The following is a 12,679-nucleotide window of genomic DNA, read 5'->3' on the forward strand; positions in this document are numbered from 1 at the left end:
CATCTTGTTTGTTTACGTGACGTCACAGAGCGCGAAGAAGTCACTGGCGCTCCGAGAAATGCTGGGTGCACGAAGGGCGCACTCGAGTGTCAGTCTCCGACGGCACTCCTCTCCGTTTAGTGGAACGAGCGCCAAACTCTCGCACTCCGGAGCACGGACTTAACGTGCCCATTATTTTCACCCCGCGAGGGAAGGGGCCGAGCTGGTGTTGCCGCGCGGACCCCACTTTTTGCTTATCGTTGTGACTGGCGGTGAGGAGACCGCCACAGAGGCCCCCTCCAGTTTCCTGGCGTGCGAGTTAAATAGCCGAGAGACGATGCGAAAAAAAAAAAAAAAAAAAAAAAAACTCAAAGCTGCGGAAGGGCTCATGTCACTGTCCGAACTTTGCGCTGGAGTGACGGGCCGGGTCCGGTATGCTAGGGGGAGGAGATGACTGAAGAAGCATCTGGGGGGAAGTCGGGAAAGGCGGGTTTGATGGCACCATGACAGAACAGCACACGACATAACAGCACGCGACAAAACAGCACGGTCAAAACAGCACGCGTCAAAACAGCACGGCGTCAAAACAGCACGGCGACAAAACAGCACGTGCCAAAAGAGCACGGCGTCAAAACAGCACGCGTCAAAATAGCACGCGACAAAACAGCACAGCGTCAAAACAGCACAGCAACAAAACAGCGCAGCGTCAAAACATGGCATTGACAATATAGCTAGGGTTCGGCGTTTTCGGTTTGTATTATTTGAAATTCCGCGCACTTTTTTTCGGGTTTTATTCCAAACAAAAGTTTTCGGTTTATTGCGTTGAATAGATGCAGACTCATAAACTTCTCAGTTTTTTTTAGGTTTATTGATGAAAACCAGTATACTAACGAAAATGCAATAATTAAAAGCGTTTGTGTAAAATGTCTATTGAGTACCAGGTACTGGTCGTCTTATTTGTTGCCGTCTTCGGCAGCCGACGCGACCTGTCCTGTAAGACGCACTGGGGCCTTATCGGGATCTGACATTATCGTCGTGTGCTCGTATTTGTACACAGGACGAGCATGAACTTCAGTATACCACTTCGGTCGGAGAGGCAAATATCAAAATGGAGAAATTAGCAAGCATTGTACTCGGTGCTTTTTCCCCCATTTTCACGATTGCAAGAGGTGATGAATTCGCGCCGACGTCAGAAATGACACTAAAACACTCGTATTTACACCCTCCTCTATAGTAGACGGAAGCTAGGGGTACTAAACAATGCGCGACATTTGCGGACGCTCTTCATTTCCGTTGTTTGATTTCGCGATTAAACTCTCTTCTTTTAACGAAGAATTCGGCCCAAATTCCTATCAGGTGAAAAACCCAGATTTAGTCCTGAAGACCCCTGCGCCCCCGCAGCTTTTGTTGAAAGTTGAACCGATCTCGCAGACAAGCTGAAAACTGCGAAAGAAAGTGGTGATATGGTCAGTAATGAGTACGGTTCCGTGTTTTCGGAGTTTAGTTTTCGTCAAGTTCAGAGGGTGTCTTTCTGAGTTTATGTTTTGCCGAAAATTCGGAGTTTATCGGAGTTTATTTTTGTTTGATTCCGAATTCTCAGAAATTCAGAGCTCAATTTCGCAGTGTTTCTTATTAAAAATAAACAAATAATATTCAAATGTAAACGTAGGCTGGACAAAACAGAAAACAAAAACGCGATTGTAACAATTAATATTTTCTTCAGTTTGATTTGGCGTTGGTGCCATTACTACTGGCAATACTGATTTGCCCTAGATCAAGAGTGGCACACAAGTGTTATTTCGATCAATTTCGATACCTTAAAATCAATACCCTACTGGAGGTAGTCGCTGGGAAGCCTGTATTCATTCCATGCTATTCCATCAACCTGCCGCACGGCCTCAAGAGGTAGAGTGGAACAGGATGAAATTGAGAAGTTTCAACTGGTCCTCTTCCTCACTTTATGTAATTTCTATGGTCTATAGCTTTCACGGTTACAAAAACACACCCTCTCCTTCCTCTCAGGCACAAATAGTATGACCCAAACCAAAAACATAAACAGTGACTTTTGTCTTGACCTGATAGTACAATGACCTGCTGTCCTGGCCGAAATTTGAAAGATACGTGTGGTGGCATTTTCCCAGGACCATTTACTCTACGCTCAGATTAAACCATTAATTTTAAATATATTTGTGCGTGTGTGGGGGTGAGGGGGGAAGGGGATCGGCACATCGAAATTCAGAGTTTATCTGATAAATCCGAACAGACGAAACTTTTACCGGCGGGTGTTTTTTGAATTTATCCTAAAACACGAAACCCTAGTTACGAGTCACATCCACCTCCCCCCCCCCCCCCCCCCCCCCCCCCCACACACACACCACTCCAAACGCACTCGAAAATACTAAACTTTTTCAGTTAAGACCGAATTTGGAAAAATGACTTTGGCCTACTTTTACCGGTTATATTCAGTTTAACCCGAAAACGCTGGACCCTAAATATAGCGTTTGAAGTTCAAAAATGCACGTCTCAAATAAGGCACTGTAAAGGAATTCGTTCTAGGCATTTGTCGACAGCCAACCCTCGTCGACGGCCAATTTTTCGAATCTGTTCTTTTGGAAGCAAGTTCGGAGTGGGGAGTATACTCGATCCGCGCATGACGGGTGCCTGGGCAGTACCGAAGCCACCGCTGGTGCGTATTCTGGCTATTTTGTAGCGTGAGCTCCACTCGCCGAGGTTAAGCAGTTTCGCGTGGCTGGCATATTAAACCGTGCTCCGTGCTGCGCATGCGCGAGGAGCAGTGACGTCACACGGCGCACAGCTGGCGCGCCGGAGCCGCCGCCGCACGCGCCTCGCCGGTCTGCGCATTCCAGAGGAGTGACGTCATAGCCGCGGCAGACGCACTGGCGCCGCCGCGTGCCCAGCTGTGCGCCTCCGTTGCGCAGTAGCCAAGTCTGACGCTGCACCGGAGCCGCTTGATAGCGCCTCTCATTTTGTGCGAATAAGCTCACGCTACGTATATCCTGGCATAGCCGAGCTAAGCCACAGCAATTTTTTCGAGCAGTTTTGCTCATTTTGACGCGCAAGTTTGCTGGTGATATTGTCTAGAATAAATAATTCAATCGCACGGCAATGTACTGTCGTTAGTTGTTAAAATAAAAAAAAAAACAGAAAGCGTGTGCGGCAACGGTGTGTTCAGCCCATGCTGCAGTGTAACGCCACAACATTCAGGCTGCGGCATGTTACTGCTTCACCGGTTTCCACTCAATCATAGCCTTCGTCGGCAATAATCTGTGAATTTAACTCAAAACGCACAACTTCTCGCCTGCAAGCTCCAGCCGCGTTTTTCCATGAGATTTTATTCACGGCAAATGAACCCCGCAGAATCGGTGCCCATGGTACACCTTGAATACGCTCCACATTAAAGTCATCTTATCTTACCGGTTCTGTCAATGCATCTGTAATCGGCGCATCTCCCGCTTTTTTTTTTTTTTTTTGGGGGGGGGGGGGGGGTGCATTATACGCTTAGGTGGGAATTCCGAAACGGCGAGTACTACGGAACTTCACCGGACCGACACAAACCAGGCAGTTCATAACTTTAACCTATGAATATCTTTTCCCAATAACGTTTCCTCTTTCCCTGATACTTCAAAAAAGACCAGACAACGCAGCCAACATCGACGCGAAGGTATCCCCTCTAACTACCCAATCTCTTCAGAAATTAGCGTAGTTAAATAGTAGTAACTGCTGCTAACTTCATATGTTTTTAGCAATCACACAACAGCAGCAGCACTCGGGACACTGGCTTCAGTCCGGTCCCGTTGCCGCCAGCGTACATTTTTTTATTGTGCAAAAATATTCCAAAAGCCGGGAATCATAATGATCAAAAAAACTGCTCCGACTTTACTCAACAAGATTAACAATTTAATCAAACGTTTCGTCTCCCATGCAGGAAACATCGTCAGTGAAACCTACAAGCAGGAAACAGTGAAACCTACAAGCAGGAAACAGTGAAACCTACAAGCAGGAATTCCTGCTTGTAGGTTTCACTGACGATGTTTCCTGCATGGGAGACGAAACGTTTGATTAAATTGTTAATCTTGTTGAGTAAAGTCGGAGCAGTTTTTTTGATCATTTTTTTTTGGTTCTCCACTAGCTGTTAAATAATGCCATGCAATGTCCAATCCTTTTTTTATGTTCTGTTTTGTTTTTATAAAACGCTACCTATTACAGCCTTTTTACATGCGTGCTGTTTCGTCGCTTTGCTGTTTTGACGCCGTGCTGTTTTGGCACGTGCTCTTCTGTCGCTGTGCTGTTTTGACGCTGTGCTGTTTTGACGCGAGCTGTTTTGACCGTGCTGTTTTGTCGCGTGCTGTTTTGTCGTGTGCTGTTCTGTCGCGTTCCCGGGTTGGATGCGGTCGTGTACCCTGTTAAAGGCACTGCTTGCCTTTAACATCTAAAGTCCTTGTTTTCAATGCGCGTGCCGATTCCTTAAAAGGGCCATCGTACGCCGGTGCTGGCGTCCTCTTGACCAAATCGCGGCGCACGAAAGCATGCGTACGTGTCTCAAGGTCCTGGGACATGAACACTTTGCGGGAGCCAGGATTTCTTGGGGGCGTTAGTTGCAGCTGGTGGAACGCTTCTCACAAGAGGCACCGTGTGTAGTCACCGTGTGCCTATATGAACATATGGCAAGTCTTGCTCGTTCAGGGGGCTGAAAAAATGAAAGCCGTTTACAAATCCCTGTAACGCCGAATTGGAGCGCAGCTCTTGAGGAGGAGTAGGGAAGGGTACTGAGGGGGGTCACGTCACCTGCGGGTAGTCACGTGACCCCGAAGGGTCACGTGATCTCGGGGGAGGGGGGGGTCACGTGACCTCGGGGGGGGGGTCACGTGACCTCGGGAGGGGGGGCACGTGACCTCGGGGGGGGGGGGGGGGGGGGGTCACGTGACCTCGGCGGGTTACGGGACCTCGGGGGGTCACGTGACCTCGGGGGGGGGGGGGGGGGGGTCACGTGACCTCGGAGGGAGGGGTTACGGGACCTCATGGGGTCACGTGACCTCGGAGGGGGGGGGGGGTCACGTGACCTCGGGGGGAGGGGGGTCACGTGACCTCGGAGGGGGTCACGTGACCTCGGGGGGTCACGTGACCCCCCCCCCCGGTTACGCCGACGGCGACGCCGACGCCGCTCAGGCTGGAAACGGGCCCCTAAGAGCTGCGCTCTAAAACCCTCCTGGTAGGCGTGGTGCTGTGCCGTGCATGAGCTCCGCCGACGTGCATTCCAAACCGGGTTTGAAGGCACATCTGATGCCGAGAAGTACGAGTGGTAGGTGTTGGAGCCAATGCGTGCGATCGTCCTGTGCTGTAAGTACGGCTTTCAGCTGCCGGTGAAGACGTTCCACCATTCCGTCAGCCGAAGGTTGGAAGGCTGTCGTGCACGCACGCACGCACGCACACCCGCGCGCGCGGAGTTTACAAAATTTGCACGCCCGCGGCCTTAAAAAAAACGGCTCAGGCCCCGCCAACGCTCGCAGCAGAGCGAACATGGGCACTTCCCCCCGCGGACATCAATTTACCATATTTTTTGCACAAGTCCAGGGACTCCTATTTCTGCTTCGCGGGAAAGTCTGACGCTCCTTCAGTGGAGCAGAGAGGAGTTAGCAAAGTACGAAAGCATCCTGCACTCTGGCAGGCAGAGCTGGCAGTAATGTAATTACTGTAATGAAATTACAGTAATTTAATTACTTGTTCCAGTAATTAGTAATGTAATTCATTATTTTTTGTGGCAGGTAATTTAGTAATGTAATGAATTACTCCAGCGACAGTAATTGTAATTAAATTACCTAATTACTTTTTCGCACCAGGCATATTTTTTGTGTCCACAATACACAAGAGCGCTTTTCTTTTTATTTTACTTTTTCTTTTTCCTCTACACCTTTCCAAAAAACGCTCTTTGGCCGCCGCTATGTTGCTGATGCTAATGCGGCTGGTGCGACTCTCGCGCCCGCTATCAGCTAGACATTTTCTGCCACTCTCTTGAACTGTCAAAACCCGCTCAGCGCGATTCTCTACCTATGTTTTGCGGTTTTGCATTCGACGTTTTCTGGCCCCTCTTGAAAGTTTCCGCTTACTTTTTCTGATGCATACTGCGTACCCTCTCTGTGTTATCTCCCACTGTGAGAAATAGGGCTGGTAAGTGCCTGCCATTCGAGCTTTTCTGCTCGACATTCTCGGGAAACGAAGGAGGGGAAGTAGGTCGAACTAAGGCCCCTGGTGGAACGGCCCTCGACGCGATTTTGCGAACAATGACAATTATTCTCCCCCCTCCCAGAGATAATCCGCGTAGGGTCCTCAAACATCTCCGAAAACAGTTGTCCGGGTTGGGGTGGGAAACGGATCAGTCGCGTGCGTTCCTCTGTCTATCGGTACACAAGTTATTTGTGAGCGTGAAAAATGCATGCCTTTCGGCTATCTTCTGTTGTTAATTAATTTCGACAGCTAAACGCTTTGTCGTTTGACACGCGGCGAATCGAACGGCGCCGTAAAAACTTACCGTAAAAAAAAAACAAAAAACAACAACTAACATTCCAGTCGCATTCGTTCTGTCACGCGCGTACCCAACAAAAATAGTTTACTGCTTTTTTTTCAAATGTAGTACAATGCTTCCCATTGTCCTCGGGAAAATACATGCACCATGAAACACAAAATGCAGTGGGAAAACACGAGAATTTAGCCACCAGCAGTGTTTGAAACTGCGCCTACGCAGGCTGCGCCTGTGTAGGCGCAGCCTGTAAAAGTATACAAAAGTAATGCGAAAGTAATGTCATTACTTTTAAAAGTAATTTGTAATGGTAATTAATTACTTTCTGGCTTTGGTAATTTGTAATGTAATTTAATTACATTTCAGCAATTTTCAGCAAAGTAATTAGTAATGTAATTTAATTACAAAATATGAGTAATTTGGCCAGCTCTGCTGGCAGGCCAAATGTAAAGAATACAAGGACACCGAAAGACAAAGGTACAAAATTAATACCATCGGCAACAACCACACCAATGCAGCCTCTGTAACGGCCAGCTGTACATGTTTTCGCGCGGGCGATGGTGATGCCATATGACATACCGAAACGTGGATGAGGCGTACGCGCTAAAAAGGCCGAAAATGAGGGAAATTGAGCTTCATTGCGATTGCTGTAGTAAAAATCCTCGCTTACCATGAATAAAATAATATTATGGCATGCAGCCATCACTTAACGCGCAATCTCTCTTTAAAATTTGTTTTGTTTCTTAAGCGCGTCTGGCTACGTTGGGTAGACGCTTCGGAAACGGAAACCCGAAGCGCTGCCCGGTAGCGCTGCGTGTGGTTTGACTGGGCGCACGCATCTGGCTGAACGCGCGCGCCAAGCCGAGACGTGTGTCTAGACGCCCGGAAAAACGCGCCATGTGGGCTAGCCTTTACGAACCACCGTCCGTCCGCCTCTGTACCGTCATTTTTTTTTCTTTCTGACCACACTCAAACATTTTTACACTTTGTAAAAATAGTGAATTTATGTAATTATGAAATTGACACCATTTGAGCGTCTTTCATAAATTTATTTCGCCGTCCAGGATAACTATATTTAGCGTCAATATTAACAAGATGCAGGATAACACGTTGGCGAAGTTTGAAAGTTCTAGTGTTTATAAATTCATAGAAAGCAATTAATAAAATTAAAGTATCTTTGCGGAAGGAGATATGATTGTGATTTTTAGAGCGCAGCTCTTAGGGGCCCGTTCCCGGCTTGAGCGGCGTCGCCGTCGGCGTAACCAAGGTCACCCCAAGGTCACGTGACCCCCCAACGTCATTCCAAGGTCACCCCAAGGTCACGTGACCCCCCCCGAGGTCACGTGACCCCCTCCTTTGAGGTCACGTGACCCCCCGAAGTCACGTGACACCCCCGAGGTCACGTGACCCCCAGGTTCACGTGACCTCGGGGGGTATCACGTGACTTCGGGGGAGGTCATTGTGATACCCCCAGGGTCACGTGACCCCCCCCCCCCCGCCGAGGTCACGTGACCTCCCCGATGACGGCATCGTCACTGATGACGTCACCGGCATCCGCGTCGTCATCATTTCACTGATGACGTCACCAGCGACGTCACTAATAACGTCACCAGTGACGTCACTGATGACGTCACCAGCAACCGTATCGTCATCGTCATCATCAATGATGACGTCATCAGTGACGTCACTGATGACGTCCCCGGCATCTGCATCGTGATCGCCATCATCACTGATGATGTCATCAGTGATGTCATTGATGACATCACCGGCATCCGCATCGTCATCATAATCATCACGGGTGACGTCATCAGTGACGTCACTGATGACGTCACTGACATACGCATCGTCATCATCGCTGATGACGTCATCAGTGACATCACTGATGACGTCATCGGAATCCGCATCGTCATCGTCACTGATGACGTCATCAGTGACGTCACTGATGGCATCATCGGCATCGTCACGTGACCCCCCCAAGTCACTTGACCCCCCCTCCAGTATACCCTTCCCTCCTCCTCCTCAAGAGCTGCGCTCTAATTTGGTGTTACAGGAAGTTGTAAACGGCTTTCACTTTTTTTTTCTAGAAATTAACAACTTCGATACTTAATGATAAATCTTTTGAGTCAATGCTCCTTATACGCAATAGTAAATATTTCTAGACCGGCAGGCATGACAGTTTCTTTTTTTTTTTGGGGGGGGGGGGGGGAAGCGTTATTCAGATGCCAACTTCGCGCAATTCGCAGAAAGCTCTTCGCACTGAGTGTGTGCTTGTAATTTTTTTCCTCAAGGGCAAGTTTTTTTTCTCGCAAAACTGATTTCGGTTTTGTCATGATGGGTATTGAGTCTACAAAATATTTTGTTTCGTACAAATTAGAAATGGTTACCGGACGTGGTCGGCCGAACTATTCTGAAAACACCAAGGTAATATTTCGACAACGCAGACGGCACAAAAGCACCAAAGGCGGATTTCGGGGAATCACACTAAATTGTTACATTGGTTTACATTGATCTTGACATTCTCCTTGTATTGGCGTTCAACACACTTCGAAATTTTATTGGAAACGATGGGTAGATAGTAAGATCGAACTCCTGTAGCGTAACGCGTAAAACGTGAGGGAGTAATAAAACGCGGTGTGCTGCGAAGACTTTTTCGATGTACGAAGGGGCGCTTAAAATCATTAGTCCAGAAATGCCGCACAACCACATTTTGCACAAACAGAGAAGATAAATTCGGCATCTGTAGAATTTCAAAAAAATTAATGTCAGGTATAACATCTATCTGATATCCTACGCTCTTCAAAAACTCTTTTAATATGAGGTCACTTTTACTTTGCCCCAGTTCCGCACAATTCCCAAACACTGTAATACAATAGACAAGTCAGCTATAACCATGGAAATGCGATTGACTTTCTTACGAAGAATAGCATGAACACTTTATGATTAAAAAATGAAAGCCGTTTACAACTCCCTGTAACGCCGAATTAGAGCGCAGCTCCTGAGGTGTAGGAAGGGAAGGCACGGAGAGGGGGCCATGCCCCTCCTCCTCTCCTGCTCGGCTCCCATTTAGGGGAAAGTTTCCCGGTAAATTTAGCGGAAATATTTCCCGCTAAATTTAGCGGGGATTTTTTTTCGATAAATTTTTCGGGGAGCTTTTTCAGCTAAATTTGGCAGAAAAGTTTGTCAGCTAAATTTGGTGAGAGAACGTTTTCCGCTAAATTTGGCGGGAAATTTTTCCGCTAGATCTAGTGGAAAATTTTTACCGCTAAAATTAGCGGGGAAATTTTCCGCTAAATTTTTCGGTGAATTTTTCCTGCTAAATTTAGTGGGGAAAATTTTGGCTAAATTTAGCGGGGAATTTTTTCCATTAAATTTAGCGGAGAAATTCTTCCAGTAATTTTAGCGAGAAAATTACTCCGGTAGATTGAGCAGGGAAATTTTCCCGCTAAATTTACCGGGGAAAATTTTCCTCTAAATTTAGCGGGGAAATTTACCCATCATGCACCGCGCGGTTACGCCGACGCCGCTCAAGCCGGAAACGGGCGCCTAAGAGCTGTGCTTTAAAAGTGTACAGCTAACCGCTAATGAAAAATACACCAGGCAATCCTGGGGTGACATCAGAGAATCCTGACGTGACACCAGAATACCTGGTGTGCCCACCAGCAATGCTGGTGTAGCGAGCACACCAGCCTGGTGTGCCCACAAAAAATGCTGGTGTACCCGCACACCAGCCGGTTGGGCACACCAAGAGGTCTGGTGTCATATTACAAGGGCTCATGTGCCCACCAGGCAGCCTGGTGTGCACACCATGCATTTTGATGTGACACCAGAGTTGTGTTCTTGTTTACTTCCCCCCTTCCGTCCCCCGTCTGCGAGCGTGTTTTATATTACTTTGTGTGCCGAGCACTGCCGACCCGTCCCCCGAGGTGGTGCCGTGTTTCCTCCCGTCTTGGTGGTCGCCGGAGACCCCGCGGTGGGCTCCTTTGTGCTCAAGAAGGGTCCGCCTCGTCCCGAGCACTTTCTGGGGCGCCCTTGAGCAGCTTGGGGCGCTCGCAGGCTCGCCTCTTTGAGGGTTTTCCTTTCCTTTTCCGCCGGTATTCTTGTTTAAGTTAGAGAAAATAAAGGAGTCTTCTTTGTGAGTCGAAGCCTAAAAAATGTGTGTTGGTGAGCTTTCCTGACTTCCGACGAGCTTGGTTTCGTAGCAAAACAGCAAAGAAAGCTAGTAATTATTACAGTTTTTGGTGCCGAAAACCAGGAATTAGCGGCCGGATCATGCCTACTACGAGCGAGGAGGGCGTCGACCGCATGAAGCGAAAGAAGATTACCCTGGGAGCCGTCACAACAAATATCATCAGCCAGATTGGCGTCCTGCTGGCCACGGATCCAACCGACATCGGTGAGCTCAAAGAAACATTTGATATTCTTCTACTTAAGCAGGCTTCCCTGAATGAGCTGGACAAGAAAATTGAGTCATCTGCCGACTATGATGCCTTAGAAGAGGAGATTCTCGCGCGGAGCGGTACCCGGAACGAATCACCGTACCTAAGACACGAGTCAACCGCAAGCTGAAAGGCCAAGAATTGCGAAACGACAGGGCGTCCGGTTCTTCGACGCAAGGCAGTGGCTGCGGACAAACCCCAGTTGATCACGGCCAACTCCCTAGAACAGTAAAGCTTCCGAAGCTTTACTATTCCGCTTTTTTGAATAAACTAATTATGGCAGCAGTGTTGTGTTCAAACTTATCTTTGTACCTTTTTTTTTAGTAAAGCAACACCCAGTCAACTGGTGCTCTGGTATCACACCACAACAAAACCTGATGTCCTACCAGAACACCAGATTGCTGGCGTCACATCAGAACACGAGATTGCTGGTATCACACCAACACACCAAATTTCTGGTAACACACCAGATTTCTGGTGTCACACCAGAACAACAAATTGCTGATGTGAAAATGTCCCAATTCACATCTGTGAAATAGTCCCGTGTAACATCAAGTCACACCAGCCCTCGGCTTGCTGTATTTTTCGCTAAGGACACTCCGAAGTTTCCCACGAACGGAAGACGAATGCGAGCATCATAACATGTCAGAATCAAATAACACGTCTAAATATTGCACGTGATCAACATACGCGAGGTAAAGACACAACCAAGACAACTCGAGTAGTATAATACTACTGTCAAGTCAAGGTTCACATTTTGCTGTAGGTTCCTGAAGAAGACCAGTTTCGTCTTCGACGCACTGATTATAAATAAATTCTCGCCGAACCAGGTCATTATTCGCTTCGCGTCATCTTGCAATAGCCCTACGGCATTATCATATCCGAGACGATATGATACTTGTGCGGTGTCGTCTCCATATTGAAAAATGGCACAACTAGATACTCTGTTGGAAATCTCGTTCGCATAGAGGTTGAAAAGTAACGGTGACAAGACGGATCCCTGGGGGACACCACCAATATCATTACCTGTGCACTTTTCAAATGCCCGACAGATACTATTTGGGAGCGATCGATAAAACGTTTTCCCGTATATAGAAAAAGGGGTCACGGAAGCTGGAATCATAGTTTCTGAAGGAGCTAGTTGTGGATAACCGCATCGAAGGATTTCGCTATGCCCAAGAAAATGGCACAGGAAAAAAGGTTGCTTTCAAATGCGCTATGAATTAAATCAAAAAAGCCTTCAAGCAGCAGCTGTGTGCTTCTTCCTGCCACGAAGCCATCGTGACTACGGGAAAGAACGTCAGAGCTATCATTGTAACTAGACATCACAATGAACAGATGTTTTTTCAAGTATTTCCTTGATGCATGGCAGGAATAAGATATGGCGGTAACATGCGCGCTTATCTGCCGTTCTTCACTTAAAAATCGGCTTAACGAGCGCCTTTTTGAGCTCTGCATTCATGACACCGGACAATAACAAACTACTATGCATACAAGGGCCTCTTCGATAGCCTCAAAGTTTAGACACAAATCGCCAACCCGGATGTTATCATCCCCAGGCGCCTTGTTGCTTCTTATACAAAATACAATGGAGCGCAATGTGCATAGGTCAAGAGGCGGTAAACACGCAGAGGTCGCCATTCTAAGGTCACCACTTAAATTGGCTGACACATCCCCATGATATCTTGCAGTACCTGACGATGCCAAAAAGCTTGTTGTAAACATTTGC

This window comes from Ixodes scapularis, unplaced genomic scaffold, assembly GCF_016920785.2.
Source record: "Ixodes scapularis isolate PalLabHiFi unplaced genomic scaffold, ASM1692078v2 PGA_scaffold0__279_contigs__length_252992795, whole genome shotgun sequence".
NCBI classification, from domain to species: domain Eukaryota; kingdom Metazoa; phylum Arthropoda; class Arachnida; order Ixodida; family Ixodidae; genus Ixodes; species Ixodes scapularis.